General features: G+C 41.0%; 1 long non-coding RNA gene across 1 annotated transcript; it reads left to right on the forward strand.

Annotated features, from left to right (window-relative positions):
• The first annotated feature begins 9,461 nt into the window (after window positions 1-9,461).
• Window positions 9,462-26,941, forward strand: LOC116627147. Its single transcript, XR_004298436.1, has 6 exons — window positions 9,462-9,500; window positions 9,739-9,781; window positions 10,489-10,650; window positions 12,370-12,470; window positions 25,372-25,489; window positions 26,608-26,941. It is a non-coding gene; the product is annotated as an uncharacterized LOC116627147 (long non-coding RNA).
• Window positions 26,942-27,148: the final 207 nt, after the last annotated feature.

A 27,148-nucleotide genomic window follows, 5' to 3' on the forward strand; every position in this document is an offset into this window, starting at 1 on the left:
GCAGGAAGTAGCAGGCCACCTCTCCTTTTTTTAGGTCTTACTCTAGCACACTGTTCCCCCAACCTCCATTGGAAAAGCCTCACAGGAAGCAGCTGGCAATGGGGAAATGGGGTGTGCAGGGTCTCGCCCTAGCATCACAAAGCCAAATGTGGAGGGGTGGGCTTGGAGCCGAGAGGCAACAGCTTAATAACTGGTATAATCTTTAAGGTTCCTTCCAGATTAGAGTCTGTGAGTCAGGTTCTGAAGCCCATGAAGAACTCTGTGGGCTCTTAGAGAGTCAGCATGGTATGGTAGGATGACACTGAGTTTTGTAGCCATGCAGATCTGGATTGGAATCCTATCTCTGACTCTTACCAGCTATGGGATGTTGGGCAAGTTACAATGAATTTCTCTGAGCCTTGTTTCCTCCTCTGTAAAATGATGATATCAATACCTATCTCACAGGGTTATTTGATACTTAAATAAGAATGGGCCTGTAAAATACCAGGAGGGGTGTCTGGCAAATCAATGGTAGCTATTATTATTAAGGATACTTGTTCAATGAGTGTCTGCTGATTGGCTTGTTCCCTTTGTTGGTTGCACAAACTGATGTCACTGTTCTGTTTCTTACACTCAGATGTGGCTTGCTGGATCATGATGGGGAGCCTGGGTCAGTGGTGGCCAGGGAGTCCCATAGTCCCTGGGGCCCCAGGGACATTTATGCAGTTGCTCTTGGTTCTCAGAGTGGGATCTAGTAGTCTGGCTTCCGAGTGTGTGTTCAGTGCCAGGCAGGGACATGCATCCATTATTGTACTGCAGCCAGTGGGCTCCTTGGATGCTACTCAAGCCAGAGGCAAGAACTTGATTTCCTTGGCAGAAACGCTATAGACTAGGAGAATCATTTATAATCTTTTCTCTCCACTCGGCATAGTTGATATCCTCTTACTTTCTTCTAGGTGAGCTCTTAGACTAGAATAATAAGGAAACACAGACTATTCATTCAGTATTATTGATGGCATTAATAACTAATATTTATTAGGGATCCATCTTGTGCCAACTATTGTACAAGGCCCTTTAAATGCATTACCCCTAATCTTGAATGCTATAATGTCAGTTTTATTTTCTCTGCATTATCTACAAAGAAACTGAGGCACAGAGCTGTAAAATAAACTTGCCCAGAGCTTTTAAATAGTATAAAATGGAGCCAGGATTAGAACCCAAGTTTGTTGGATTCTAAGCACATTCCTTTACTATTAAGCCAGACTTTTCCCAATGCTGGTTAAAAGTAGCACAAATTTAACTTAGAAAATATCTGGATTTCTGGGCCACATGATGGTAGATTACTTAGTAGAGCCCCTACTACACTTCCTTCTAACTTTCCATTATAATGGTTTAATGGCATCTGATTAACAACCCTTGATGCATCTTTACTCAGCTTCTCAAGAAAATACCTAAAAAACAAAAGGATGAATACTGAAAACACAAATTCACAGTTTTTGGTATGATTTAAATCTGCTATAGAGACTATTTTATTTGGTCAATATTCTATCAGTTATTGGGGAGGAAGTCTATTCAATTAAAAATATTTTTTTTACCCCCAAATAAGGCAGTTAGGCTTTTATGTGAAACCATTCACCTAAAAGTTACCTCTCTGACAATTTTTTCCCCTTAAGATTTCTAACTAATTTTGAGCTTGTCTGCTACAAGTGTCACAGGCATTATGATTAAGTAGTACTATTTCTCAGAAAGCCCAGCACTTATCATAATCATCCAACCCATTCTAACAGGTCTAAGATAGGTTTAGCTAGAACGGGTTCAGCTAGATTCTGCTTGACGTGAAAGAAGCTTCTGAAAATACAGATTTCCAGAAGTTGTAGAAACAGTGAAGTTGGGTTGGGAAAACCCATTCATGGACTGCTTTTGCTTCACCTCACATTGGAGGGCAGTGCTGCTTGCCTGAGAGAGGGTAGAAGGTGCCTTGTTCTCCCATTGCCTGGGCCCTGCCTCAGAAGCCTCAGGACCATGCTAACAAAGGATTCTCAATTTCCTTTGGAAAGATCAACAGATGAGAATATCCAGGGACATTAAAACAATAGTAGCAAGGCTTTTGCAGCCATCAAAAAAAAAAACAAAAAAAACCAAATCTTGTCATTTGGCACAATGTGGATGGAACTAGAGGGTATTATGCTAAGCAAAATAAGTCAATCAGAAAAAGACAAGTATCATATGATCTCACTGATATGTGGAATTTGAGAAACAAGGCAGCAGATCATAGGGGAAAGGAGGGAAAAATGAAACAAGATGAAACCAGAGAGGGAGACAAACCATAAGAGACCTTAATCTCAGGAAACAAACTGAGGGTTGCTGGAGTGGAGGGGGGTGGGAGGGATGGGGTGGCTGGGGGGTGAACATTGAGGAGGGTATGTGCTATGGTGAGCACTGTGAATTGTGTAAGACTGATGAATCACAGACCTGTACCCCTGAAACAATACATTATATGTTAATAATAAAAAAAATAGTAGCAAGGAAGAATATTTTTGTTCTTTGATATGAAAAAATAATAGAAAACCAAAGAAATTAAAACACGAACCTAGTATGCTCCAGTGAAAATTGGGATAAAGATAGAATTTGAATTGGGATCACCAAATGAATAGAGTATATCCTCCTGTCAGAGATTCTAAATTTTTTTAAGCTTTTATTTATTTATTTGACAGAGAGAAAGAGAGAGAGTACAATCAGGCAGAACAGCAGGCAGAGGGAGAGGGAGAAGCAGGCTCCCGCTGAGCAGGGAATCCCATGTGGGACTTGATCCCAGGACCCTGGGATCATGACCTGAGCTGAAGGCAGACGCTTAACTGACTGAGCCACCCAGGCACTCTGACCCTAAATATTTTTAAATTATTCCACTGTGTGGTGTGCAAAAACATTTTAATACATATTAATCTAATTGGATCTTCCCAGGAGGATCAAATGAGTTAGGCATTTTCATCTTTTAATGCAGACAAATCTATAAATATTTTCCTTTTGAGTTTATCCATTGTTTTGTGAATTTATCCCAAACTTTTAAACTCCTTTCTAAAAATTTATGTCATTTTCTGGGGCACCTAGGTGACTCAGTCGGTTAAGCGTCTGCCTTCGGCTCAGGTCATGATGGGATTGAGCCCCACGTCGGGCTCCTTGCTCATCGGGAAGCCTGCTTCTCCCTCTGCCTGCTGCTCCCCCTTCTTGTGCGCTCTCTCTCTCTCTTGCTCACTCTGTCTGACAAATAAATAAATAAAATCTTTATAAAAAAAATTTATGTCATTTTCAGTTTTTACAATGGATTAACCATCTAAAATTAATTTAGTAAATAGAGTGAGGTGAGGATGTAATATAATTTTTATCATACAACTGATTTATTGTTCCAGTGCTATTTATTGAATAATTCTATCTTCCTTCACTGATAATTGAGTTTTATACAGTGGTTGTCTGCTGCTAACAGGTGGCCCTTTCATCCTATGGAATGGATTAGAAGCCTCAGTCTTGGGAAGTGAACCATTGTTTTTGAACCTCTGGTTCTTGGGTTATCATTTCTCCATAGCTGTGGTTTTCAGGGCTATGGTTTTGCAGAGCTATGGTCTTTCTGTGGAGGTGCCTCTTCCATTGTCAGAAACTCTTAAGTTAGCAAATCTTCCTTATCCTGAATGCCAGTGGGTCTTCCTGAAACTTCAACCCACTGGTCCTTATACTGAGTCTAATCCATTCTCAGCTGCCATATCATCCCCTGGGTGCTTGCCTGCCTGCCTGCCTGCCTGCCTTCCTTCCTTCCTTCCTTTCTTTGTTTCTTTTAAAATTTATTTATTTTGAGAGAGAGAGTGAGCAGGGGGAGGAGCAGAGGGAGAGGGAGAGAGAGAATCCTTAAGCAGACTCCCTGCTGAGTGCAGAGCCTGACGTGGGGCTCGATCCCAGAACCCTGAGATCATGACCTGAACCGAAATCAAGAGTTGGACCCTTAACCCACTGAGCCACCCAGGTGGCTTCTATGTGTCATTCCTACTCCTTACCTCCAACTATTTACCTCATTTGATGGGTAGGCATTATCACTCCATTTTGCAGAGGACTGGGATTCAGAGGGGTTTATCAACTTGCTTGAGGTCACAGAACCAGTAAGTGACCCAGTCAGAATTTATGCTCCTTTCCAGCTGACTCAAAAGCCTATACTTTTACCACTACACCATGCTATTTTTTTAAAAACATTTTTCTTTATTGTGGTAAAATAGACATGACATAAAATTTACCATTTTAACCATTTGTAAGGTTACAGCTCAGTGGTATTAAGTACATTCAAATTATTGTACAATCATCAGCTATCTATATTGTAAGCATTTAAAGACAGCAGGGGCATCTAAGTCTATTGATAGTGGGCCAGAAGATCATTAATTAAGATAATTATCCTACATGTGTGTGGGCCAGTGAATTTCCACTTGGTGACAATGGCTTGGTGAATAGTTACTTGGATATGACTCAAAATGCTCATCTGAATTTTGGAGGTTTATTTATATTTATTATCTTTTGTCAGGAATATCATCATCTTCCAACTTCAGGAAATTAAACAAGAATATCTCACTATTATGTTATTAATTACATTCAGCTTTAATTACAATTGCTAACTGATCCCAGCCTGCTAGTTGGACATCTGGGTGCAGCAGCCATACCACGGTAGTGGCAGACGGGTAAATACAGCAGAGAGCTCATGCGGGTTGCCGAATTAGATAAATTAGTGGTGCTAAAGACCTCAAGTGGTCTACTTTGGGGGCAGCAGCATGCTGGATTTCTGGGAAGGATGGGTATCAGGATTCCTCTAAGTTTTCTCTTTACCAGGTTGAACAACCTTGTTTTTCTTCAGAAAACACAGAATCCAAAGCCCTTTATTGAATGACCACTTTCCAGCCTGCTGACTGCTGACTAACATTTCTTTCCAAGTGTGGCTTCTGGAATGGAACCTATCACTCCTGTCATGATCCTGCCAGTGCAGAGCAGAACACACCTGCCTGACTCTGGGTGGGATGCCTCCATCCGTGCCACCCCAGATGGTGCCTTCATGTTGTAGGCTCGTGTTAAGCTTGTAGTCAGTTCAGACTCCAAATCGGCTTCGTATATATTATTATTATGACACTAGACCTCCCTACCTATGTCCTTGTGAATTGGCCTTTTGGACTTATGGATAAGACTTTATTTCTATCAATGGTGGAAAATATGTGCTATGGACCTTGTTCACATCCAAGGATCTTTTTATTGGCACTTTTTCCTCAGAATCCTTCTAAACACGATGCTTCAGTTAGCCATTACCAGTCATGTCTCAGAGTTGGTACACAAGTACTTGCTTTGCATGGATTCATATTATATTTTATCTCATATTTAACCCATCACAGAAAATGATAAATCAGGGTACATTTAGGACTAGAAGACTGGGGTGGTGACCAATGTAACAGAGCTTGATAGAATTAATATCACAAATGTTTAAAAAACTAGATCATTGATTGCAGCAAAAGTACAATAGTTTTTATTATTTAAAAAGCCTTCATTATTTTTGACACATCTAAGGCCTTATTTTGTGAACAGGTTGTGTGAGAAACTTAATCAGTTTGCAAAAATCATGATTGCATTTTCCCTCAGTAATTTAGTTTCTTTCTAATCCCTGCCATTCTCCCTTACGCTGTATAGCTGACTTTAGATTCAGGAGAAGTTAGGGGAGTAGGCACATTGCTTTTTCCCCTCTTTTTTTACTCCCAAGACTAATGGGGCAATATGTTCAACTTTGTTTCCCTCTTAAAATAAAGAAAGGGAAAACATGGGGAGGCACTGGGCCAGCAGCAATTTACATTGGTTAGGAGACACTAGGTTGGGACGACATTTGCAGTTTTGCAGAATACTCCTGATATTGAAACTCATCTCTGAGATACAAAGTAGCCTGCATATCGGGCAGCCACAGACTGACTAACTCCTAGTTCTTTACCTTTGCAAGGGGCTCTGTAGCTTTCCAGGCTCAGCAAACCAAAGCATCACTGACTTCTTTTTTTTTTTTTTTAAGATTTTATTTATTTATTTGAGAGAGAGTGAGAGCGAGAGCACGAGTATGGGGGAGGGACAGAGGGAGAGGGAGAAGCAAACACTGCCCAGCACGGAGCCTGACGAGGGGCTTGATCCCAGGGCCCTGGGATCATGACTTGAACTGAAAGCAGATGCTTAACACACAGGGCCACCCAGGCGCCCTTCACTGACTTCTTATATGTGTATAAAAAGCATATTGCGGACTATAAAGCAGGGCACAAATGATCGTTCTTTTAATATGCCGTATTTCTTTTAAAATATCTCATCTTGCAATCAGGAGGGGTTTCCTTATGTGCCCTTGACTTGGGGCCATTCTAATGTTGATGGAGGATATTTTCAGAACCTGGTTTCTGAGAACTCTCAATTGTTAGATGTTCAGGTTGCTATTCACCTCTCCTTTTTCTGATTCTGACCAATGGGGAACACACATAAGGAATAATAGAGAGACAATTACCACTTGTTTCATAGGTAAACAAGCTCCTGATACCCAAAGTAAACTTTGGTAAAAGGTGGATTGGTGAACCTGACTCTGGTGTGAAGTTGAAGTGTATGCTTCTATCACCCAGCCCAAATGTAAGTCATTAGATTCACATGCTCAGCCACATGACAGAGTAAGTCAGTGAGTAAAGACCTGCAGAAAAGATAAAAAGTCAAGTATCTAACCATCGGCATTCCAGGACTACATGCCTGCCACACCCACCCCATCATAGGTTGAACAAGAAGAATGGCAGGCCTGGGGTGTCTGTCCAGGGGTGCTTGCCATGTGGAGCAGAAATGGAACAGTGGTCAGTATAGTCATGTTTCCGTAATGATACCCACCGGTAATTGTAGCACACACTAACTGTGTGACCCATCAGACAGCCCGGTCATTCAGTGGAAAGTGAGTCAGGGGTAGGAGAGATCAGAGCATTCCATTTAATCTTCCTAAACAAGGGGAGAGGAGGCAGAAGTCCCTTCATCTACAGCTGGGACAACAACTATAAATATTCCTTCCCTCAACAACATCAGTTTTGAAAAGTAATGCTGTTGTGCTATCCCTTGGAAGATGTCTCATTTGTGATCTAATCCAAGAATTGATGATTGGGGAAACAAGCTTTAAGCTGAAAAGATGGTAGAATTTTGATTGGAGAAAAATATTATAACTGGAGAACTCCCCATGGATAATCTGCAAGCCAGTCATTGGTTTATGCAAAGCAGCATGTGTGCCTCTGTGCTGATGGTGCAAATGTAGTAATTAACCACACCGAAATGCCAGCCACACACCTGGGATTTGGGGAGAGCCTTCTCCTTCTTCAGGAGTGGGGGTGGGGGACTCCAACTTAAAGAGAAACAAATGTATGAGAGACAGGTGTGGAAAGACTTTGAAAAGTCTGTGACTACTTGGCTTGTGAAAATTGCCTTTGTTTCCAAAGCAACAATATTTTTGAGGAAAACAAAACTTTTCTCGGTGTGAGAACTTTCTCTTTGCTTTTGTATTTTATATTGGAATGCACTATGGCAATGTTAAAAAGCCATGAATGAATTTCAGAAATTGCAGAAATCAGGGTTAGGATCTGGCTCTCTTACCTATGGGGGACCTTGACCAAGTTACTTCACCTGTCTGAGCCTCGGTTTCCTCATTTAGAGTGGAGATAATCATACCTAGTAAGTTAGGGTTGTTGTGCAGATTAGAGATATTAGATGTATTGTGCCTGGCCCAGAATGAACTGTGATGGTGATGGTATTTTTTTTCTAAATACTTAATTCTGTATCACAATGGGTGGATCTGCAAGCTTTATTTGTGTACAACACTAAATCCAGGAAGATATTTGTTTTTTTATGTGCTCAGAAAAACTAGGTCAAATTTTAAAGTGGGAATTAGGAGATCATGTTCCAGATAAATCGTTTCTGGTTTGTATTATTGATTTTCCCAGAGAATTAGATCATCCAAACATTTGCAGATTCTTTGAAGTCTGCATTAAAGTGCCAGATGTGGTTATTGTGACAGAATACTGCCCGTAGGGAAGCTTGATGGATGTTCTGCTCAATAATGACATTCCTGTCAACTGAGGTCTCCAGTGAGAGCCGGGCATTTGAGTGGTAGGAAACATAAACTAGTGAAATTCTACAACCAAACCCCATTTCCATCATTGTTCCTAAGGATCTATTGTCATCTGAATGCATTACCTTGAAAGAGGCTTTGTTTATGTCTTGGGGCATGGATGGGAATGGGTGGATCATTATATCTACACAGGAAGGCCTAGAGAGGATTTTGAACTAGGCCCACCCACTCACTGGTGCCTGGGAAGACCTGGCTGGAGATGCTAGCAGAAAGTCCTGTTTAGCATCTAAAGAGTATAGCTACAAGCAACAGCAAAGAGTCTTGTAAGTGGTGGGCACAGGCTAGGTCTAATTAATACACCTAACAAATACTGTGCTGGGCACTTAAGGCTACAAAAATAAATAATATTCCCTCTCGTCAAGAACATCTTGGGCTGGTGGGAAAGACAAACAGAGTTATGGAACAGTTGATAGAAGTCCTAAGGGAGTGTCATGTGCATGGGAGTAGCATCTAGTCCAGACTGAGCATGGGGAACGGCCTATGGAAGGTATCCCAGTGGAGGTGAGCTGAGGAAGAGTAGAAGTTTGCCAGGAAAATGGGAAAAGAGAAGTAATTCCAAAGAGAGGGAACAGGGTATGTAAAATCTAAGGGAAGATGGTCCAATTTGGGATTGTTAGTAGATTAGTATGGCCAGAGCTTAGAGATGAGGGTGGAGGCGAGTGGTAGGAGTGGTGAGAAATGAGACCAGAAAGATAAGTAGGTAGTCCTGAAATGGGCCAAAGTAAATAAGATAATTTAGTATATTACAAAAATGGAATTTCAAATAAGTGAGGAAAGGAGAGATTGTTGGAATAAAGGATTCGGGATGACTGTCTAGCCTTTTGGCAAAAATAATATTAGATCCCCTAGTGCACACCTTTAACCAAAATTAATTTGGGGACAGCTTTAAATTTCCAGTATGAAAACTGAAACTTTAAAAGTACTAGAAGGAAACACTTATATATGATTATATGACACCACAGTGAAAATTAACAGGCATATAAGTATTTGGGAAAAGTATTTCTAACATATCTCTTACTGAGGATAACTGTAACTATAACTGAGTTGATATCCATAGCCTTATGGATATTAGCAATGTAAATAGCATAATACATAACTTGTCTGTTAATTATAGACCAGTCTATGAACATTTAAATTTATTTATTTTTATTTTTTATTTTTTAAAGATTTATTTGAGAGAGAGAGTGTGGGGCAGAGGGAGAGGGAGAGAGAACCTCAAGCAGACTCTGCACTGAACACACAGCCCAACATGGGGCTTGATCCCACGACCCTGAGATCATGACCTGAGCTGAAACCAGGAGTTGGACGCCCAACTGACTGCGCCACCCAGGTGCCCCTAAATTTATTTTTAAATGTGACATATGTACAAGTGAATCAGATTTATTTGGAAGAAATATTCACTTTTTTTTCTGGATAATTATGACCTCATAGCATTCACAAATACGGGTATAGCTGAGCTTATTTGAAACAATTCACAGTGGATCTGCGTTTCATAGATCAGGAGTAATCTCTGTGGATTTTTAATTTGCTCTAGATGAGGGATTTCACATCAAAATGTCTTTTTGCAGGTATGCCATTGTTTCGATTGCTACGTGAAGTGACTCAGTCTTGGTAAGATTCTATTGAACATATTTTCAAGCGAACCATCAGGGAGTCTGCATCTCCATTGCTCAGCAATGAACTGTGTGCCCTATCCTAGCAGACAATGATGTTTTGTCTGATTTGTTCATATATATGAGAGAATAAGATAAATACTATCTATCTATCTATCTATCTATCTATCTATCTATCTATCTATCTATCTATTTGAATAGCTTATGCTTTTGAAAAAGTACTGAACCAAAATTCCATACTGTAAAGTCGTCTAGATATTAGGGTGAGTTTCCCCATCCAAATCTAGGCAGACTGAGTTAAAGGAGAGCAGGACTAAAAATACTCTGGCTGCATCTGGAACACAGGGATCCTCTGGGATTTGGTTCATTTGACCACATTCCAATCATAATGATGTTGAGCGTGGATTTTGTTCCCCAGGATGTTGAGTCCTTAAATAAATTCTTCTCACCCTTAGGATTTGTTTATTTATTCTAAGAAATCCCTCCAGGTTTATAAATTCCAAAAAATCACAAAAATTATACATATTTTCAGCAGACATTAAAACTGTCATAAAAGACATTGATCATAAGAGAAATAGGAGGTGAGTGAGGGTGGGGGCATGGTTCCTTGAAATTAGTTTTCATTTAATTATTTTAAATGTAAAACCCTTGGGAATTGTATATGTTGACCAATGGTTTCATGTTTTTCTGAATGCCATTTAACAGATAAATCAAGGGACATGGGAATTTCATTCAGAACAATTGAACATTATTGACTGCTCTTGGTATGTTTAAATAAATGCAAAGAAGAGCTGAAGGAGAGATGACAGTATATAATAAGAAAATCTGTCTCAACTCTCAGATCAGAGGAATCATGAAATTTTGATGGTAATGGAAAATTTACTTTATACCAATAACTACACTGTTTGGGTTCATAGGCTATTCCTATTTCCCCCAATTATCTTGTTATTACCCAGCTTTAATATATGTTTAAGTAAATTAATTTTCAACAACAACCATGCAATTTAAGTGTAATCCCACAGAGACTGAAAACAAAACCAAACAGCAGACTACTGTTCTTCATGGGGAAAGGCTCATACTAGTCACTATATGTCATAAATATCTAAAAGTGGACTCTCTTAGACAAGTGCAGATGACCAAGGTCATTTCTATACTGAGTACTAACTGTATATGGAACTTGTCTATGGCAGGGGCTGGGCTGACATCACTCTGTCCTCTACAGGAGTGAGCTGAGTATGTGTGTGGGAGAGAGAGGGTGTGGGTTGTGCAGGACAACACGGAATAAAGGGCCTAAGCAGCATTGTTAGAGCTGGTCAGCCCATATTGGGGAGCTGGGAATGACTGGATGACTAGGATGGGTCCTTTGGTGGTGATTCTTAAATGCCAGGCTGAGAAAGTCACACTTGATCAGAAAGGAGCATTGTCAGCTCTTAAGTGGTGGGAATGACATAAACAGAATGAAGAGAGAGACAGGTATTGGTGGCAAAATTGAATTTTCTTTCCCTCATGATTAATTAAGACACTTAGTAAGGGCTCAAGGCTAGATCTCATAAAGGAATGCCTAATTCACAGTGTAATTCTAAATACTGTTTAACAGATGAATCATGAATTGATACACTTGCTAATTTGACCCTTTTTACTTGTCAGAGGGAGGCCAAGGGGTTGAATCAACCATCTCAGCTTGTCTGAAACTGGAGCTGTTAGGTGGAAGTCACTTTATAGATTATTTATTTGTGCCATTTCATTTTCAGATGAGGCAACTGAGACCCAGAGAGATTGAGGAACCTGTTTAAGGCTCCATCTTGCTCCCTTATTCCCATGTAGTTCTCTGGTAGAAGGACACAGTTTCAGTCCTGGGCTCCCTGTTTCTCTCTCTCCAACCCTACTTCCATTATAATTTTGGCTGACCTTAGTATCCATGAGGATGATGTGTTCTGTTCTGTCAGTTCTTTGACCCCCATTTTCTCCCATGATCTTTTTCTTCACCTGTCTCAGCTACCCATTTCTATAGCACACCTGGGATATTATCATTACACATAACTGGATCACCTCCACATCTCCATGTCAATATCTCACTTTTTGATATCCACCCACCCCTTTTTTTTTAGTGAGTTCCCTTCAGTTTCCCAACTCCACCAATGCATTAGGTGGGATATCCAATCCACTGACCTCATTATACTTCACTTTCTTTCATACCCCATTTTTTTCCTCACCTGGCTTAGATGCCAATGGTCCATCCCTGATATAGATTAATTTGCCTAAACTCCTGTTGTCTTATCACAAACTGACAAATTATATATGTTTGGTATATTTGCTATCTTCTGCCTCTGAACTATACACTCTTTGAGGGCAGGGCCTTTGTCTGCTCTGCTCCCTGCTGTATTCTGAAGGCCTAGAACGTGGTTGGCACATGGTAGGTGCTCAGTAAATATTAGTTGAATGAATAAATAGATCAGTGAAAGTGAGCATAGTTTTCAGAGGGATTAAATTTTATTTTTGTCTAGAGAGTTTGGCACATGCTTCTGTTTTGATTATTTGTAATACTAAGTTTTAGTTTTTCTTTAATTCTTTTCTCTCCTCCCACAGAAAGAAGACTCTTGTTCTGTTAGGCATTCCAGTGTCTCTCCCTTGAGCTAATTATAGGGAAGCCTGAGAATCACTGTCCTTGCCCTTCAGGGTATGCAGAGGTAAGGAGGTGAGGTGGGAAAGGGAACTTGATCATCATCTGAAGTCATCAGCTAAGCACAAACCCATATTATGTCTTGGAAAGAGATATATCAACAAAAGTAACCTACTGCGTCAAGTAACAACTTCTTGGCATTTTCCCGGGCTTTCTAAGCCCATTTCCAGGTAGAGATGATCCAGTAGGCAATTTGAATATGTGCCAGGAACTTGGAACAGAGGCTCAGATGGAGATGGAAGTTTGGGGACCACCACTACCTAAGCCATAGATAGAGAGGAAACCTTCTAGGGAGAAGATGTAGAGAGAGAAGAGACAGCAGAATGCTGAGATGGCAGCCCAGTATTTCTGGAGAGCTCTGGTGCCATTAAATACACGATGACAAAGTGACACATATGATGAAGAAAACAAGGCAAGCATGTTTATACGCAGCGTGCCCCATCCACAGATACAGCTGCGGAGCCGCAATACCCATCATCTTGGGATTTAGACGTGTATATGTGTTTATGATGATTTATGTAATTAATTTACTAAAACACAAAATGAGAATTGTGACTTTGAAAGGGTTCATGGGACAGTGGTGGAGTGGAAAGGACCTGCCAGGGATGTTACAGAGTCCTTCAGTCTAGCCCCAGACATGGGGTTAATTGCCCTCCTGTGCTTCAATCTCCAAGCCTCTGGCATCCTAGCATCTCTGGGCTAGTTTCCTCATCTTTAAAATTAAAAAGGTATACTACAGGGTGCCTGGGTAGCTCAGTTGTTAAGCGTCTGCCTTCGGCTCAGGTCATGATCCCAGGGTCCTGGGATCGAGTCCCACATCGGGCTCCCTGCTCTGCGGGAAGCCTGCTTCTCCCTCTCCCACTCCCCCTGCTTGTGTTCCTGCTCTCGCTATGTCTCTCTCTGTCAAAAAAATAAATAAAATCTTTAAAAAAAAAAGACTCTAGCTATAAAATAAATAAATAAATAAATAAATAAATAAAACTAAAAAGGGATACTACATCAGTGAATCCTGGGGTGGTCCTGCCCCTAAGAGCAGGTTTTGTAAGTGGTCTGAAAAAGTATATTGAATTTTATAATCAAATTTCATATTTATAAAATTTATAAAAATCACATGGATTGATTTTGTAGTTCATGCTTTTGGATGTAAAGCTCAATCAAATCCTCCTGGCTGGTGGGGCTAACATTAACAAAGATGGGGAACACTGGGACTAAGATGATTCCAAGTTGTTCAATTCTGCAGTTTTGTTCAGAATATCAGTAAATCAGTGCCTGGATGTTACTCTTGATCACTGCCTTTGATTAGGAGGTACAAGAAAAACAACCCATCTCAAAGACCCACTTTCGAACAAATAAAGATTTTATATAAGACGAATTTCCCAACACAGTTAGTCTGGTAGAGGTGATGATGTCTTTGGTAATTTTGGGTGACTTCCCAGCCCTCACTAACTGCGCCCAATTAGGTATGGATTTATCACAGCATTAAGGGGAGATCTCACTGGTGCACCCCTTCATAGCTGGCTTGGTTACTGGATCCTAAAGGGATGATAATTATAAGTGAAGAGCCCCTTATGGAAACCCCCCTGCCTTCTAGGTGCTTTCAAATAGAGATTAATACATAGGGAACAAAGTATTCTCATGAAATAATTTCTCTTTGTGTTGGATGCTTAGATGGAGAAATATAGCAAACACGGAAGTACTTATAGCAGACAAGATCCGAGACCTAATGCATGAAAAACAAAAAACCACCACCTGCTTATTTTATTGAAATACAATGTCAGTAATAAAGGCTGATTTGGTTAGTTCATGCATTTCTATTTAACTTATTTCTCTGGAATGCTCTTTCCTGAGAGCTAATTGCTGAAGCCATGGAAATAACACTTTTATATCTTTGATTTTAATTCTGTGTTCTGCTTGCATGGACTTTTAAGGCTCAGTTCTCATTTCACTAGGATTTTGGTAACTCTCAGTGCCTCTAACAGAAGTCAATGTGCGTTGAAGGTAGAAGACAAATCTTTACTTATTACCAAGGAAAGGGTTAAATGTCAGCACTGGATCTTGGGCAGCTGTGCATGAGTCTTGCAAGGAAGTGCCCAGTCTAGGGGGAGGTGGAGCTGGGAGAGCAGTCCTCCCAGGAAGCTGCAAGGGGAGGTGCTCAGGCAGGTAGAGGATTCCAACTCCAGCAGTGTAATGGAGCAGTATGATGTAGACATGGTTCAGAGCTTAGGCTCTGGAGTGAGCCAGAGCTGGATTAGTGTCCCAGCTCTGCCTTTTTCTAGCTTTATGATCCTTGGGCAAGTCACTTTATGAGCCTCAGTTTCTCCATCCCATGTAATAGGGGTTAAAAACTGTACCAACTTCATAGGAATGTCATATTAAATGAGTTAATGCATGTAATGCTCTTAGCAAGTGCCAGGTACAATACAGAGCTCGATAGATATGTTGATGATGGTGATGATGATGTGAACAGACAAGGATCTTTGTTTGAAGAATCTGCCAAACCAAGGAAGCAAATAGGCAGCAGGTACCTGGCAGAGAGGGTGACCATTATATCCCCAGGCTTAGGTGCCTAGGCAAGGTCCACCAGCATTCCAACAGATTGTTCCCATTATCTGAAGGACCAAAGTTCTCTGTCCTCTAGCCTATTGGGTGGGCTAGGGTTGTTCAGTATGTGCCAAACATGGAGTTCCCCCATGTGGTTATTTGTGGAAAGCTCAGTTTCCCCTAGCACAGTACTTCTCAATCCTGGTTGCATATTATAATCCCCTGGGGCTTTCATAATAAACTAATGCCTGGGTCCCACCTCTCAGACACTGCTATAATTATTCAGGGGTAAAATTCAGGCATTAGTATTTTAGAAGCTCACTGGTGGATTGGAAACTACTGGCCTAGCAGTTTAACAAGTAAACTAAGCATTGTTTTAAGCAAGGGAATCAGTAAACATCTAGTAGCAGTATAATTGCCAAACCCATAATTATTTAATAACCAGTAGGGATAACTGGTTCTTCTTCTGTTTGACCTGTTTCTAGCATTTGACACCATTGACTCCTCCCTTCTCTCTGAAGCTTTTTCCTCACCAGATTTCCCCACTCGCTCTTTCCTCTTCACCTCCTACTGCCCAGCAGGCTCCCTCTCAGTTTTTCAGCAGCATCCTTCACACACACTTTAAATGCTTAGAGTTTCCTGGGGTCTGCCCTTGGCATGCTTTTCACTTGTTCTAAACCCTCTCTGATTTAACTCCCACTCCCAGCTGCCACCACTACCTGTATGCAAGCGTTTTCTAGTCCTGGAGTTTTAGCTCTCCATCTGTCTTGAGGTCTGGGTGTGTAAGTTCCAGCCATTGACCTGGATGTTCTGGGCCACCTAGACTACAGCTGTATGCAGTCTTTCTATTTATCCCTAGCTGCCTTATGGCAATTCCTCACTTTTAATGCTTTCTTTACATTCCTTCTTAATCTCACTCCCAGAGGATCACCTTGCTCCACCATCCCTCCTTCCCAATTATAGGCTCTAAAGTGTGAAATTGACCAATGTCCCCCCATTTCCAACTATCACTAACCTTATCAAATAAAGGCTCATCTTTACCTTGTTTCTTCTTTTTTCAGAGGAAGAGCTGTACCATTTGTTTTTCCAAGGCCAACCTCTCTACTTAGGTTCTGGATCCCATCTTGCTGACTCTTTTCATTTAGACATTGAATCAATACTTATTATTTACTATGTGCTAGGCATTGTACTAGGCAGATAATACAGCAGTGCACAAGACAGACTGAGTCTCTGCTTGTGTGGAGCTCATAGTCTAGTGGAGGAAGATAGAAAAGGTACAAAGTAACAGGTAGTTGTATCAGGTGGTGATAAATGCTAGAAGAAAAATAAAGCCATGTAGGGATTGAGCGAGTGACTGGGATTGCAGTTTTCTGTGGTGTGATCAGAACCCTGAATGAAGTGAGGGGCATCTGGGGGTGGAGGGAATGGGAGGCACACAGGCAGGCACATGCTTGGAGTTGGAGAGACAGCATGGGGGTCAGTGGAGTGGGACAGTTGGGCAGAGAAGTAGAAGATAAAATAAAAAGTAAAAACAGGGGCAGGCTTATAGCCAGACAAACAATATAAACAATACCCTACTCTAGCAGGATTACATGTTACTTTTGTGTGAGGACTGAATTTTGTTCATTTTTGTGTCCCTGGTACTTCACCCAGTGCCCGGGACATGGTAGGTACTCTGTAAATATTGTTTGGAAGCCTGACTGCATTTTGTATTACTTAATTAACAGTGAATACAAAAAATAACAATATAGTCATATCATGCTGTATTTATAAGTATTTAGCATATTACCAGGGTAGATTGTGAATATGTATCAAAAATGGACTATTGAGACAGAATTCCTGAGGGAAATACAAAAATATCACCCTATTTCTTTTTTTCTTTTTTTAAAGATTTTATTTATTTGACAGAGAGAGACACAGCAAGAGAGGGAACACAAGCAGGGGAGTGGGAGGGAGAAGCAGGCTTCCCACGGAGCAGGGAGCCCGATGTGGGGCTCGATCCCAGGACCCTGGGATCATGACCTGAGCCGAAGGCAGACGCTTAACGACTGAGCCACCCAGGTGCCCCTCACCCTATTTCTTTCACTGAAAAAAGACAAATTTGATTTTACCACTATTATTAGACTCCAATAAATATTCATCCTTTATCCCTCTAGGGGGTCCCAAGCTTTCTGCAAGTGAAATGAGCACTAAATGTGCCTGGCAAATCACTCCGATTGTTTCTACCCTGTAGCCAGAATGGAGATCTTAGTTGGTTGCTTCTTCTAACAGCTTAAAGATTCAAATAATGTTAGATTTTTTAATCCCCCAAACTAGAGGAGTCAGGATAAATTGTCCTTGTACCACCAAACTCCCTGTGAAGAAGGTAATAGCCTGCTTTTCCTAACACTCCCCCCCCCCCCCCCAATCTCAATGACCAAAGTGCTCAGTCAGTAAAACTCAGAGTGAAAGCGATTACAGGCAGAGCTTCCATTCCTCCAATTAACTCTCCTGGTATCTCTGTCCCTGATAGCACCCATGACCCCATCTCCACACTGGCTCCAGGGAAGCCTGGGTTAGGGAATGTGCTTGGCTTGGTATCAATCAATCATGGCCAGGCAAACAATACAAACAATACCCTACTCTAGGGGCGCCTGGGTGGCTCAGTTGGTTAAGCGTCTGCCTTCAGCTCGGGTCATGATCCCCAGGGTCCTGGGATTGAGTCCTGCATCCCGCTTCCTGCTCAGCGGGGAGCCTGCTTCTCCCTCTCCCTCTGCTGCTCCCCCTTGTGCTCTGTCTCTTTCTCTGTCTTTCTGTCAAATAAACAAATAGAATATTTAAACAAACAAACAAACAATACCCTACTCTATATATGGAACACAGAACAATCAAAAGTACGAGTGGTGACAAATGATGCTACAGACATGAAGATTGGGCCTTGTGTCCTTTTCCTTGAGGATAATTAACTGTTCTTTTTTTTTTTTTAAGATTTATTTATTTTAGAGAGAGAGCAAGCACGAGTGGGAGGGACAGAGGGAGAAGAGAGAATCTCAAGCAGACTCTGCGCTGCGCACGGAGCCCGATGTGAGGCTTGATCTCACAACCCTGAGATCCTGAGCCGAAACCAAGTCAGATGCTTAGCTGACTCTGCCACGCAGGTGCCCCAGATAACTAACTATTCTAATTCATAGCTGATAAAGGCATGTTACCAAAACAAGTTGCTGATGACCTAAGACAAGGCCAACCTTGCCAAACTCAGAGTAACCTGAGTGCATCTATCTTTTTCAGGTAAATTAACATAACTGGAGTTAGGATTTCAACTCAAAAGGCAGAGAGATCAGCAATCTACAGTATTATAAAATTTGTGCATGACTGTTAGTAGGTGGAGAGCAAATCCTATCTGCAAAAGAAGAAAATGCAGGCATTTGAGTAAAGTGGCAGTGAGCTTAGCACTTAGGCATGCTGTTAATACAGTATGTTGCAGTGATTTGGTTAAGTCCCTCCACCCCCACCACTTTTCTTTTTTTAACTTAAATCAGTTTCTTAGAGCTAAAAGGCATCCAGTTTAGCAAAAACAGCAGGAAATTGCTTTAGAAAGATATACTTCTTCATCTTAGGAAGTGTGTTTTAAAATCTGAAGTAAATAGGCCATATAGTTCTTCCCTTCCCTATATAGCGAAGGTCATCTTGCCTGGGAGCAAGTTTTGAAAGTTCAATGAAAAACCCCTAAATCGAACTTGTAAATTGTAAGGTTGAAACATTCTATTTATTTATTTGTCAGAGAGAGAGAGAGGGGGAGGGGCAGAGGGAGAAGCAGGCTCCCCGCGGAGCAGGGAGCGCGATGCGGGGCTCCATGTGGCCGATCCCAGAACCCTGGGATCATGACCTGAGCGGAAGGCAGACGCTTAATGACTGAGCCACCCAGGCACCCAGGTTAAAACATTCTAAACGTTTTGCTTAACAGGAGTTTGCTGCAGGCAGTCAAAGCAGTCAGTCCCTAACCGGGGGTCAAGGGGTCCTCCCTGTTTCACTGATGGAGAAAGAGAGCATAGAGTTTAGAAAAGCTTAGAGTCATGCCTTGTCACTGCTGAAGACACTCTCCTGGGTAGGGGATCGGAGGGGGAGGCAGAAAGCCTCTTTCCAGCCAAGAGTCTAGTATGAACTCAAAATAATTTATCTGAAGAAATGAAAGTGCCACTGACATTCAAGAAATAAAAGATCTAGAATGCATGCAGGAATCAGGATAACTGGCAAGCAAATGAACCTCAGCCTGGGACTTCTCTAAATGAGTCTTACACAGCCTTCCCAATCATTGTGAATCTCTTGTTATATAAACCCACTCACTTGATCGACAGAAACAGGGAGAGTCCAGATGTTAGGGGATGGTATTCCCATCAAACAAGCTGCCCTAGCTTTGATCAACACAGTCTGAAGCAACGCTGAGCAACACAAAAAACAAAAACAAAGATTCCCCCCAAACCAGACCAAAACAAAAAACCAACCAAACATATCATAAACAATGAAGAATATTTTCTAAAGCAATTAACTGGCCCATCACTTTCCAGTCTCCCTGGCTCAGAATTCTGAGAGCTTCAAAAAATTGTGCTGAATAAGGAAGTACCATTGCTTAATCAGGTCTTGCCAATTATTTTGCCTGATTTAACTTTTTTCTACCTCACTGCCCCTTTCCTGTGGCACTGTGGGCTTCACTCTGCTTTCCAGCATCAGCCTGCCGTACAGGGAGTGGCCAAGCTGCACTGGACAAGTGGATACACTTGTTCCTGAACAAGCTTCACACCACCTTCAGCAAAATTATAGGTCATTATGATGTCTACAAAGTAGAGACAGTCAGAGTTGCATGTGAGTAGTTATTGATGATTGGACAGTCCCTGAGACATGGAACAATATCAAATGGCAGTGGAACAAAGCTAGGAATTAATGGAAGCAAATAATTTGTATAAAAATTCTAACTTTGCTAAGTCATAATCTCCTAGGAAGCAATAGTTAGTGGTCTCCATTATGCCTTTGACATTTTCCATAGTGGGCACCTAGAAAATGCCTATTGATTTGGCTTGAGAACCATTTTTATTCAATAATAATGGAAATAAACTGGTTTTATACTTTTTTGGGGGGTCAGACTCTCGGGCATGACCTTTGAACCCCCATTTGTTCACATTGGTATTTTCCCTTTCCCCTTACCCAGTGAGAGAAGGAGGTGAATCTTGAAAGATGGTGTAGTAAACATGGAACAATAATTAGATAAAATGGTATCAACAATCATTATAATTTCTAATTTCAATTTTAATTGCATAAATTGAGACAGGAACAATGAAATGTTTCATTAGCCATCAGGCAAACTGAAAATAGATTTAAAATATTTATAATTAAAAAATATTTACAATTCATCTATTCAGTTTGTAATTGTTGAGAGTCCAATCTGTGCCAGGCACTGTGTTAGCTCTGGAGGTTATAAGGGTGAACATGACATACAGGATTTCTACGCGCAGGAAATTTACAGTCTAGTGATAAATAGAAAGACCGAGACCAGTAACCACGTTGAAGAGGGAATGAGGCTTCTCCCATTTTACCTTCATTACTTGACCTACAGGTCACGCAATTCACTGCATGCTTCATTGTGACTCACACAATTCCTTTTATTTCCATTCATTACTGAAAAATACTGCATTATGAAGTTAATGTTGATGAAACTATTGTGCTTGTACAATTCATTGTGTTTCTTTTCATTACTGGAAAACACTGCATTATAGAATTAAAGTTGCTATCATACATGACTATGTCATCATTTGCTTTGTATTTAATTTTTCTCTGATTGAGCTTCTCTTCCCTGTGCCTCTAATTCAGAATCAATGAACAAGTGTTTAGACCCAAACATACTCCCAGTAAATGATGAGGATATTTAACAGATCTATTAATGGGTAAATATAGGACACTACATACTTAGTAAGCAGGGATGCTGATTTTCAATAATCTCTGTATTTAAAGGATTTTCCTTCATTCACCAAGGGTAAGCTCATTATATAGAAATGTGAGTGAGGTCATTATACTATCTCTGATGGCCACTACTGAAAAAAAAAAAGAAAACTGAAATAATCTTTTGGCTAAATTTGAAGTAGCTATTGCTTGGAGTTGATTAAAAAAAATGGAGTAAGTACTTGGAATTCTAGGTTCTCCTTTGTTATGCTTTAGGAAAGTGGTGATTCATTTATGTTTTGGTCAAGGTCTGATGTGATGCTGAATCTTCATCCTATGCTATTGTCTGTTTTACTGTTGTTTCACAATTTGGTTACATGTCAGTATGAACTTGTATTCTTACTGTATGTATCACCACAGCACCGGACAGCAATGAAAGTCACAAAGTAGAATATAGAATATACATTTACATAAGGGTAGCTTAAAAATGTTAGTTTCTCTCATATCTTTATTAATAAGGATTGACCAATTAGTTATTCAACCTTGAGTTTGGCCAAGGGAATTATTTGGAATGGGGGGCTCAGGGCTAATCAATTCTGCATTATCTCACAGCATGTTAGAGCTGGAATACTAACAGTAAAACCACCATATATCTAATGCTTAGCCATATGCCAGGCATTGTGCTAAGGGCTTCACATGGATTATTTTATTACAGTAAATATCCTCATAACATCCCTATGACCTATGTATTACAATCCCCATTTCCCAGATGAGAATTGCTGAGGCTCAGTTGCTTGCCCAAGCTCACATAACTAGCAAAAGCCAGGACCCAAATCTCTTTCATTCTAGAGCTCATGCTGCTGGCTATTCACTATGCTAATTCTCATGGCTGGCAGAGAACTTCCAGCTGAAGAACCAGAGGCCCAGGAAAATTAAGTGACTTAGCCAAGGTCCCCTTGTTAGTAGCACATTTGGGGCCACGACCCAGATCTCTTCATGTCCTTTCTGCTCATGGTGAAATAGAAGAATTGGGCTGTAGGGGCCACTATATCTTTTCCTTTATCAATGTGCTAAACTCTAAAGTCACCCTGTACTCTTCTTCTCATATCCAGTTGGCTAGCAAATACTGTTGACTCCTTTAACACAATGTCTTACATGAGGTAGAGCTCATTTGATAGAATGGTTATGAGTCAGGCTCTGCAGTCAGATTTGAGCTGGTTTTAAATCTTAGCTCTGCCACTTGCCTGCTGGGTGATTTGGGGCAAATTAATCTCTCTGTGCGTCAGTTTTTTTTCATCTTGAAAATGGAAATAATAATGTTGTCTACCTTATAAGATGGTTTTTAGGATTACAAGCATATGGAGAGAAGTCACACCCTGCCTCAGGGAGCACAAAAAGCTTGGTTCTTGTCCCTAAATTTTTCCTATTGAAAACAAAACATCTTTGTGTGTTTGCCAAAGGAATTTTGGTGAAACCAATAGTCGATTGGTATTGTTTTGCTCTGAAGCTTAGGATTTTCTTTCAGCCTGTAAGTCCCTTGTTTTATGCCCTTCTAATTATGGATGTTTGGGTATTTTGTGAGTGTGTTTTATTATTATTTTTAGAAGATTTTATTTATTTATTTGAGAGAAAGAAAGAGAGTACAAGCAGTGGGGAGGGGCAGAGGAGAGGGAGAAGCAGACTCCGCGCTGGGCAGGGAGCCCAATTTGGGGCTCAATCCCAGGACCCTGGGATCACGACCTGAGCCAAAGGCAGATGCCTAACCAACTGAGCCACCCAGGTGCTCCATGAGTGTGTTTTAAAGTGTGTGTGACCAAATGAAAATAAAGCAGGGACTATGAACATTAAAAAAACAAACAAAACTAGAACAATAACAAAAAGGCAAAAGAAAAAATGTGTATGGAGTACTTATGATGCCTGGTACAGCATATGCTCACAATAAATGTTATTATTAACACAACCTTTCCCTTTCTTAGCCTCAGCCCTGGTCCAGACCATCATCTTCCTACATCTGAACAAGAAAGAGTCCCCTCAGGGGCACCTGGGTGGCTCAGTCAGCTAAGTGTCCAACTCTTGGTTTCAGCTCAGGTCATGATCTCAGGGTTGTGAGATCAAGCCCTGGGAGATCCAGCCCCACATGGGGCTCAGTGCTCAGAGGGGAGTCGGCTTGAAATTCTCTCCCTCCCCCTCTCCCCCTCTTCCACTCCTGCGCTCTTTCCCTCGTTCTCTCTCTCAAATAAATAAATGAAATCTTAAAAAAAAGAGTCCCCTCACTAGTCTCCTTGCCTCTGTCTTTTGCACTACTATGAGATGAAACTATACTTTGTTTATCATGTTCTCTTGTTCAAGAACTTAATGGCATACAGCATTATATCCAAACTCTCCAAGCTTGTGTGCAGTGCCCCCATAACTGAATTCTTTAGCCTTTGCCATGAGTTTCACCAACTATACAGTTTGGGGGCATAGTTCCCACAAGACTGTCCTCACTTCAGACACCAGCCACAAGTTTGGTGGTCCCAGGACCATCCTCTGGCTACATATTTGAGGGTCCCCATAATCACCCTCAGTTTTGATAATTTGCTAGGATGACTACAGACCTCAGGACTGTTATACTTACTATTATAGTTTTATTACAGCAAAAAGATACGAATTAAAATCAGCCAAAGAAGAGACATATAGAGCAGAGTCCAGGAGGGGTCCAAATGCAGAGTTCCCTGCATTCTCTCTCAGTGGAGTCATGGACGTTACCTCCTCCATATGTGATAATACATGCAAAGTATTGCCAGCCAGAGAAGCTCACTTGAGCCTTTGGTGTCCAGAGTTTTTACTAGGGCTTGATCACATGCTGCCTGTGTGTTTGACCTTTAGTCTCCAACTACTCCCAGAGGTCAGGCTAATACCTTTAGTCATCGTTTCCTCTGGAGGTCATTGCATGCCCTGAGGGCCCATCACAAATCACATTGTTAGGGATTGTCAGTGGCCAAAGCTTGCAAACAACAAAGACCTACCTATTAGGCAAGATATTCCAAAGGCCTAGAGGTCAACTCCTAGTAGCTGAGGGCAAAGGCCAGACCTCTCTTTGGGTAAGGTTAATTCATCACTGCACAGTATTATTTTCCATTGCTCTTCTGTAGAACACTGTTGGCCAAACAAGGTAATACCCAAACCATCCCACACTTTCCTGAAGTTCTTTTACCTGTAATAGTTCTTCCTTTACTTCCAGTATGCTTAAGTGTTATGCTTTTTATGGGGCTCAGCTGAAGTCTCACTTGCCCCCTGAAACTTTGTTTGCCTCAAGGTTTCCTAATTACCCACTTGTCTAACTAGTCGGTTGTTTGCTATGTTTGGCCCTGTAGTGTGGCTTATATTTATAGACTTCCCTGAACCTTATATCTCTCTCTAGCCCAAGTGTCTACCACAGAGTAATTGCTTATTAGTAATGATGATAATTTTCCTAGTGTCTAAGGCATTCAATGAAAATTAGGTACCATTATTAGCTGTTTCTCATTGTTTCTGAGTACTTGGGCTCTAATTTAGATAAGTTGCTCCCTAAGTGAGTCATTAGACCCTAGATAATCATTCGAATTGAGCATCAGAATGTTTGCAAGTGAAAAAACAAGTGGTAGATTGACACTTGCGGACCTTAATGTTTCCCCCAAAACAAAATGACCAGAAATGTTTCCTGGAAACAAGAACTTTGTGCTAGAATGGTTTGGCAGTTATTTTTACTGTGGTTTAGTCCTTATGACGCCTGGTTGGTAAGGACCTAGAAGAGATGGACAAACCCCATTCAGAGAGTCCTTTTGAAAAATAATTGATGTTTTAAATGCCAATGCTTTAATTTAAATTAAATTAATTCTAAATTAATTAATTAATCAATTAATCCCCAAATCCCAGGATTTTGCACTTAGTTAGGCAGTATTACTGTCTGCTGTGTAGACAGATGAAGTTTTTTTTTTTGCTGCTGGGTAGACAAATTCCCTCACCCCCACCAAAACAAAAAAGGCTTTACCAAAATGTCTGAGTTACTGGCTTTATTCAGATATGGACTCAATGTGTTTTTTGTTTAGACCATGCCTCGATTGTCATGACAACCATATGTGTGTGTGTGTGTGTGTGTGTGTGTGTGTGTGTGTGTGTGTGCTGAATGGTATCTGGAAGCAGCACCTTCAGCATCCAGGCAGAAATAAAGTGGGTATGCTGAACAGAGAGTGTCTCCCTACCCATTCAATCAACAATGTTAGAAAAGGTTAAAAACATCGTTTAGCATCACCTCTTAAATTAAAATTCCAAACAATCAGATATTCTCTCCAGCAGAGCAGAGCAGTCATACATTAAAGGTCAATGTCTAAGTGTCTAAGTGTCTAAGTTCTCATTCTTTATTATATCGATGCCCATTACAATTCCACCGTGTTCTGATCCTGCTGACCCCTCTTTATCAACCTTCTCTCCTCCAGCTTCTCCATCCTCATCTCTTCGAGGAATTGCTAACGCCATGGATCACCACTCTGGGGAACCACTTACAGATTATACCATTTAAAACTTTTGAGATTTTGTCACATTTCTCTAAAGAAGGTTAGCTTTTTCTTTTTTTAAAAAAATATTTAATTTATTTATTTGAGAGAGAGAATGAGATAGAGAGAGAGAGCATGAGGGGGGGGAGGGTCAGAGGGAGGAGCAGACTCCCTGCTGAGCAGGGAGCCCGATGCGGGATTCGATCCCGGGACTCCAGGATCATGACCTGAGCCGAAGGCAGTCGCTTAACCAACTGAGCCACCCAGGCGCCCCAAGAAGGTTAGCTTTTTCAAGAGAGGTCATTCATCTTTGATCCAGGAAATCCACTTTGTTCACATTGAACCTAGGACTTGATCTTTATGTATTTTCTATATCTTTGGAAGCTCCACTGACTCTTCCAAGCTACTGGGCTGCTATTCCATAAGTACCCTTCTGACTGTATAAATGGTCTTGTGGAAGTTAAAGAATTAACATTTGATGTATTATTTCATTTTTTCTTGTGGCCCTCAGTAACTTTGGCCCAGAGTTCCTATTCTTGGTATGAAAGGCAGATATAAGAAATTGACTCAAACATGGCTGGTTGACCGACACTGTTTCTCTTGTTTGCCATGAAACCGAATATGAGAGGACAAGGCTATTTCAGAAAGACAAAGAAAACAATGCTACCTGAACATAAGGAGGGTTAAACATCAGCTGCCAAGAGGCAATCTATTCACATTATGGACCAGAAATATTTATTGGATCAGTTTATGTCCAGACCACCCAAGCTTGGTGACTTTTGCTCTTAAGAACCCATTCCTGGGAGTTTTTCTGGACTCTGTGTCCTACGTGAACTTTCCAAGCTGCGAGGGGGAAGGTCCAGGTAAAGGTTTGGAATGGCAAGCCTCTAGTAGCAGCCGTAAAAACTTAGTCTGCTTTAGGGCGCCTGGGTGGCTCAGTTGGTTAAGCGACTGCCTTCAGCTCAGGTGATGATCCTGGAGTCCTGGGATCGAGTCCCACATCGGGCTCCCTGCTCAGCAGGGAGTCTGCTTCTCCCTCTGACCCTCTTCCCTCTCGTGCTATCTCTCATTCTCTCTCACTCAAATAAATAAATAAAATCTTAAAAAAAACCCAAAAACTTAGTCTGCTTTAGTTAACTCAAGTTAACTAAAGTTTGTCATTAATCTGTGTGTTTTCAGAGATGGTGTTATCTGGGGTACCTAAGCCCAATGGGCTCCTCCACACTGGGGAAGTAGTAAGCATGGCCCTGGACCTGGCTGCTGTGTGCAAGACCTTTGAGATTCCACACAAGCCCAACGTCCAGCTGAAAATCTGTGCTGGGATCCACTCAGGTAAGGCAAGATAGGATGTGTGAAGACCCTACCCTGCACTTTTTCCCATACCCCATTATGCATCAGTTTTCAGGGGAGACAAAGTGACCCCATCTATGCAGGCAAAAAAAAAAAGAGTGAATATTTAAATTCCATGATTGTAATGTTAACATTCTGCCAAATATTTCCCTTGGAAATGAAAGCAAGGGAAGAAGATGAATATTAATAAGCACCATTTATTATGTGCCAGGTATAATGCCAGGCAGTCATACGTATGATCTCATTTGACTCAAGATTGAAAGATTATTATTTGTTTTTTACTTCTTTTAATTGAGGTAAACATACATATAGTAAAGTACGCTAATGTTAATTGCATAGTTTGATGAATTTTTATTTATGAATACATTCA

Source organism: Phoca vitulina, unplaced genomic scaffold, assembly GCF_004348235.1.
Source record: "Phoca vitulina isolate PV1807 unplaced genomic scaffold, GSC_HSeal_1.0 scaffold94, whole genome shotgun sequence".
NCBI lineage: Eukaryota > Metazoa > Chordata > Mammalia > Carnivora > Phocidae > Phoca > Phoca vitulina.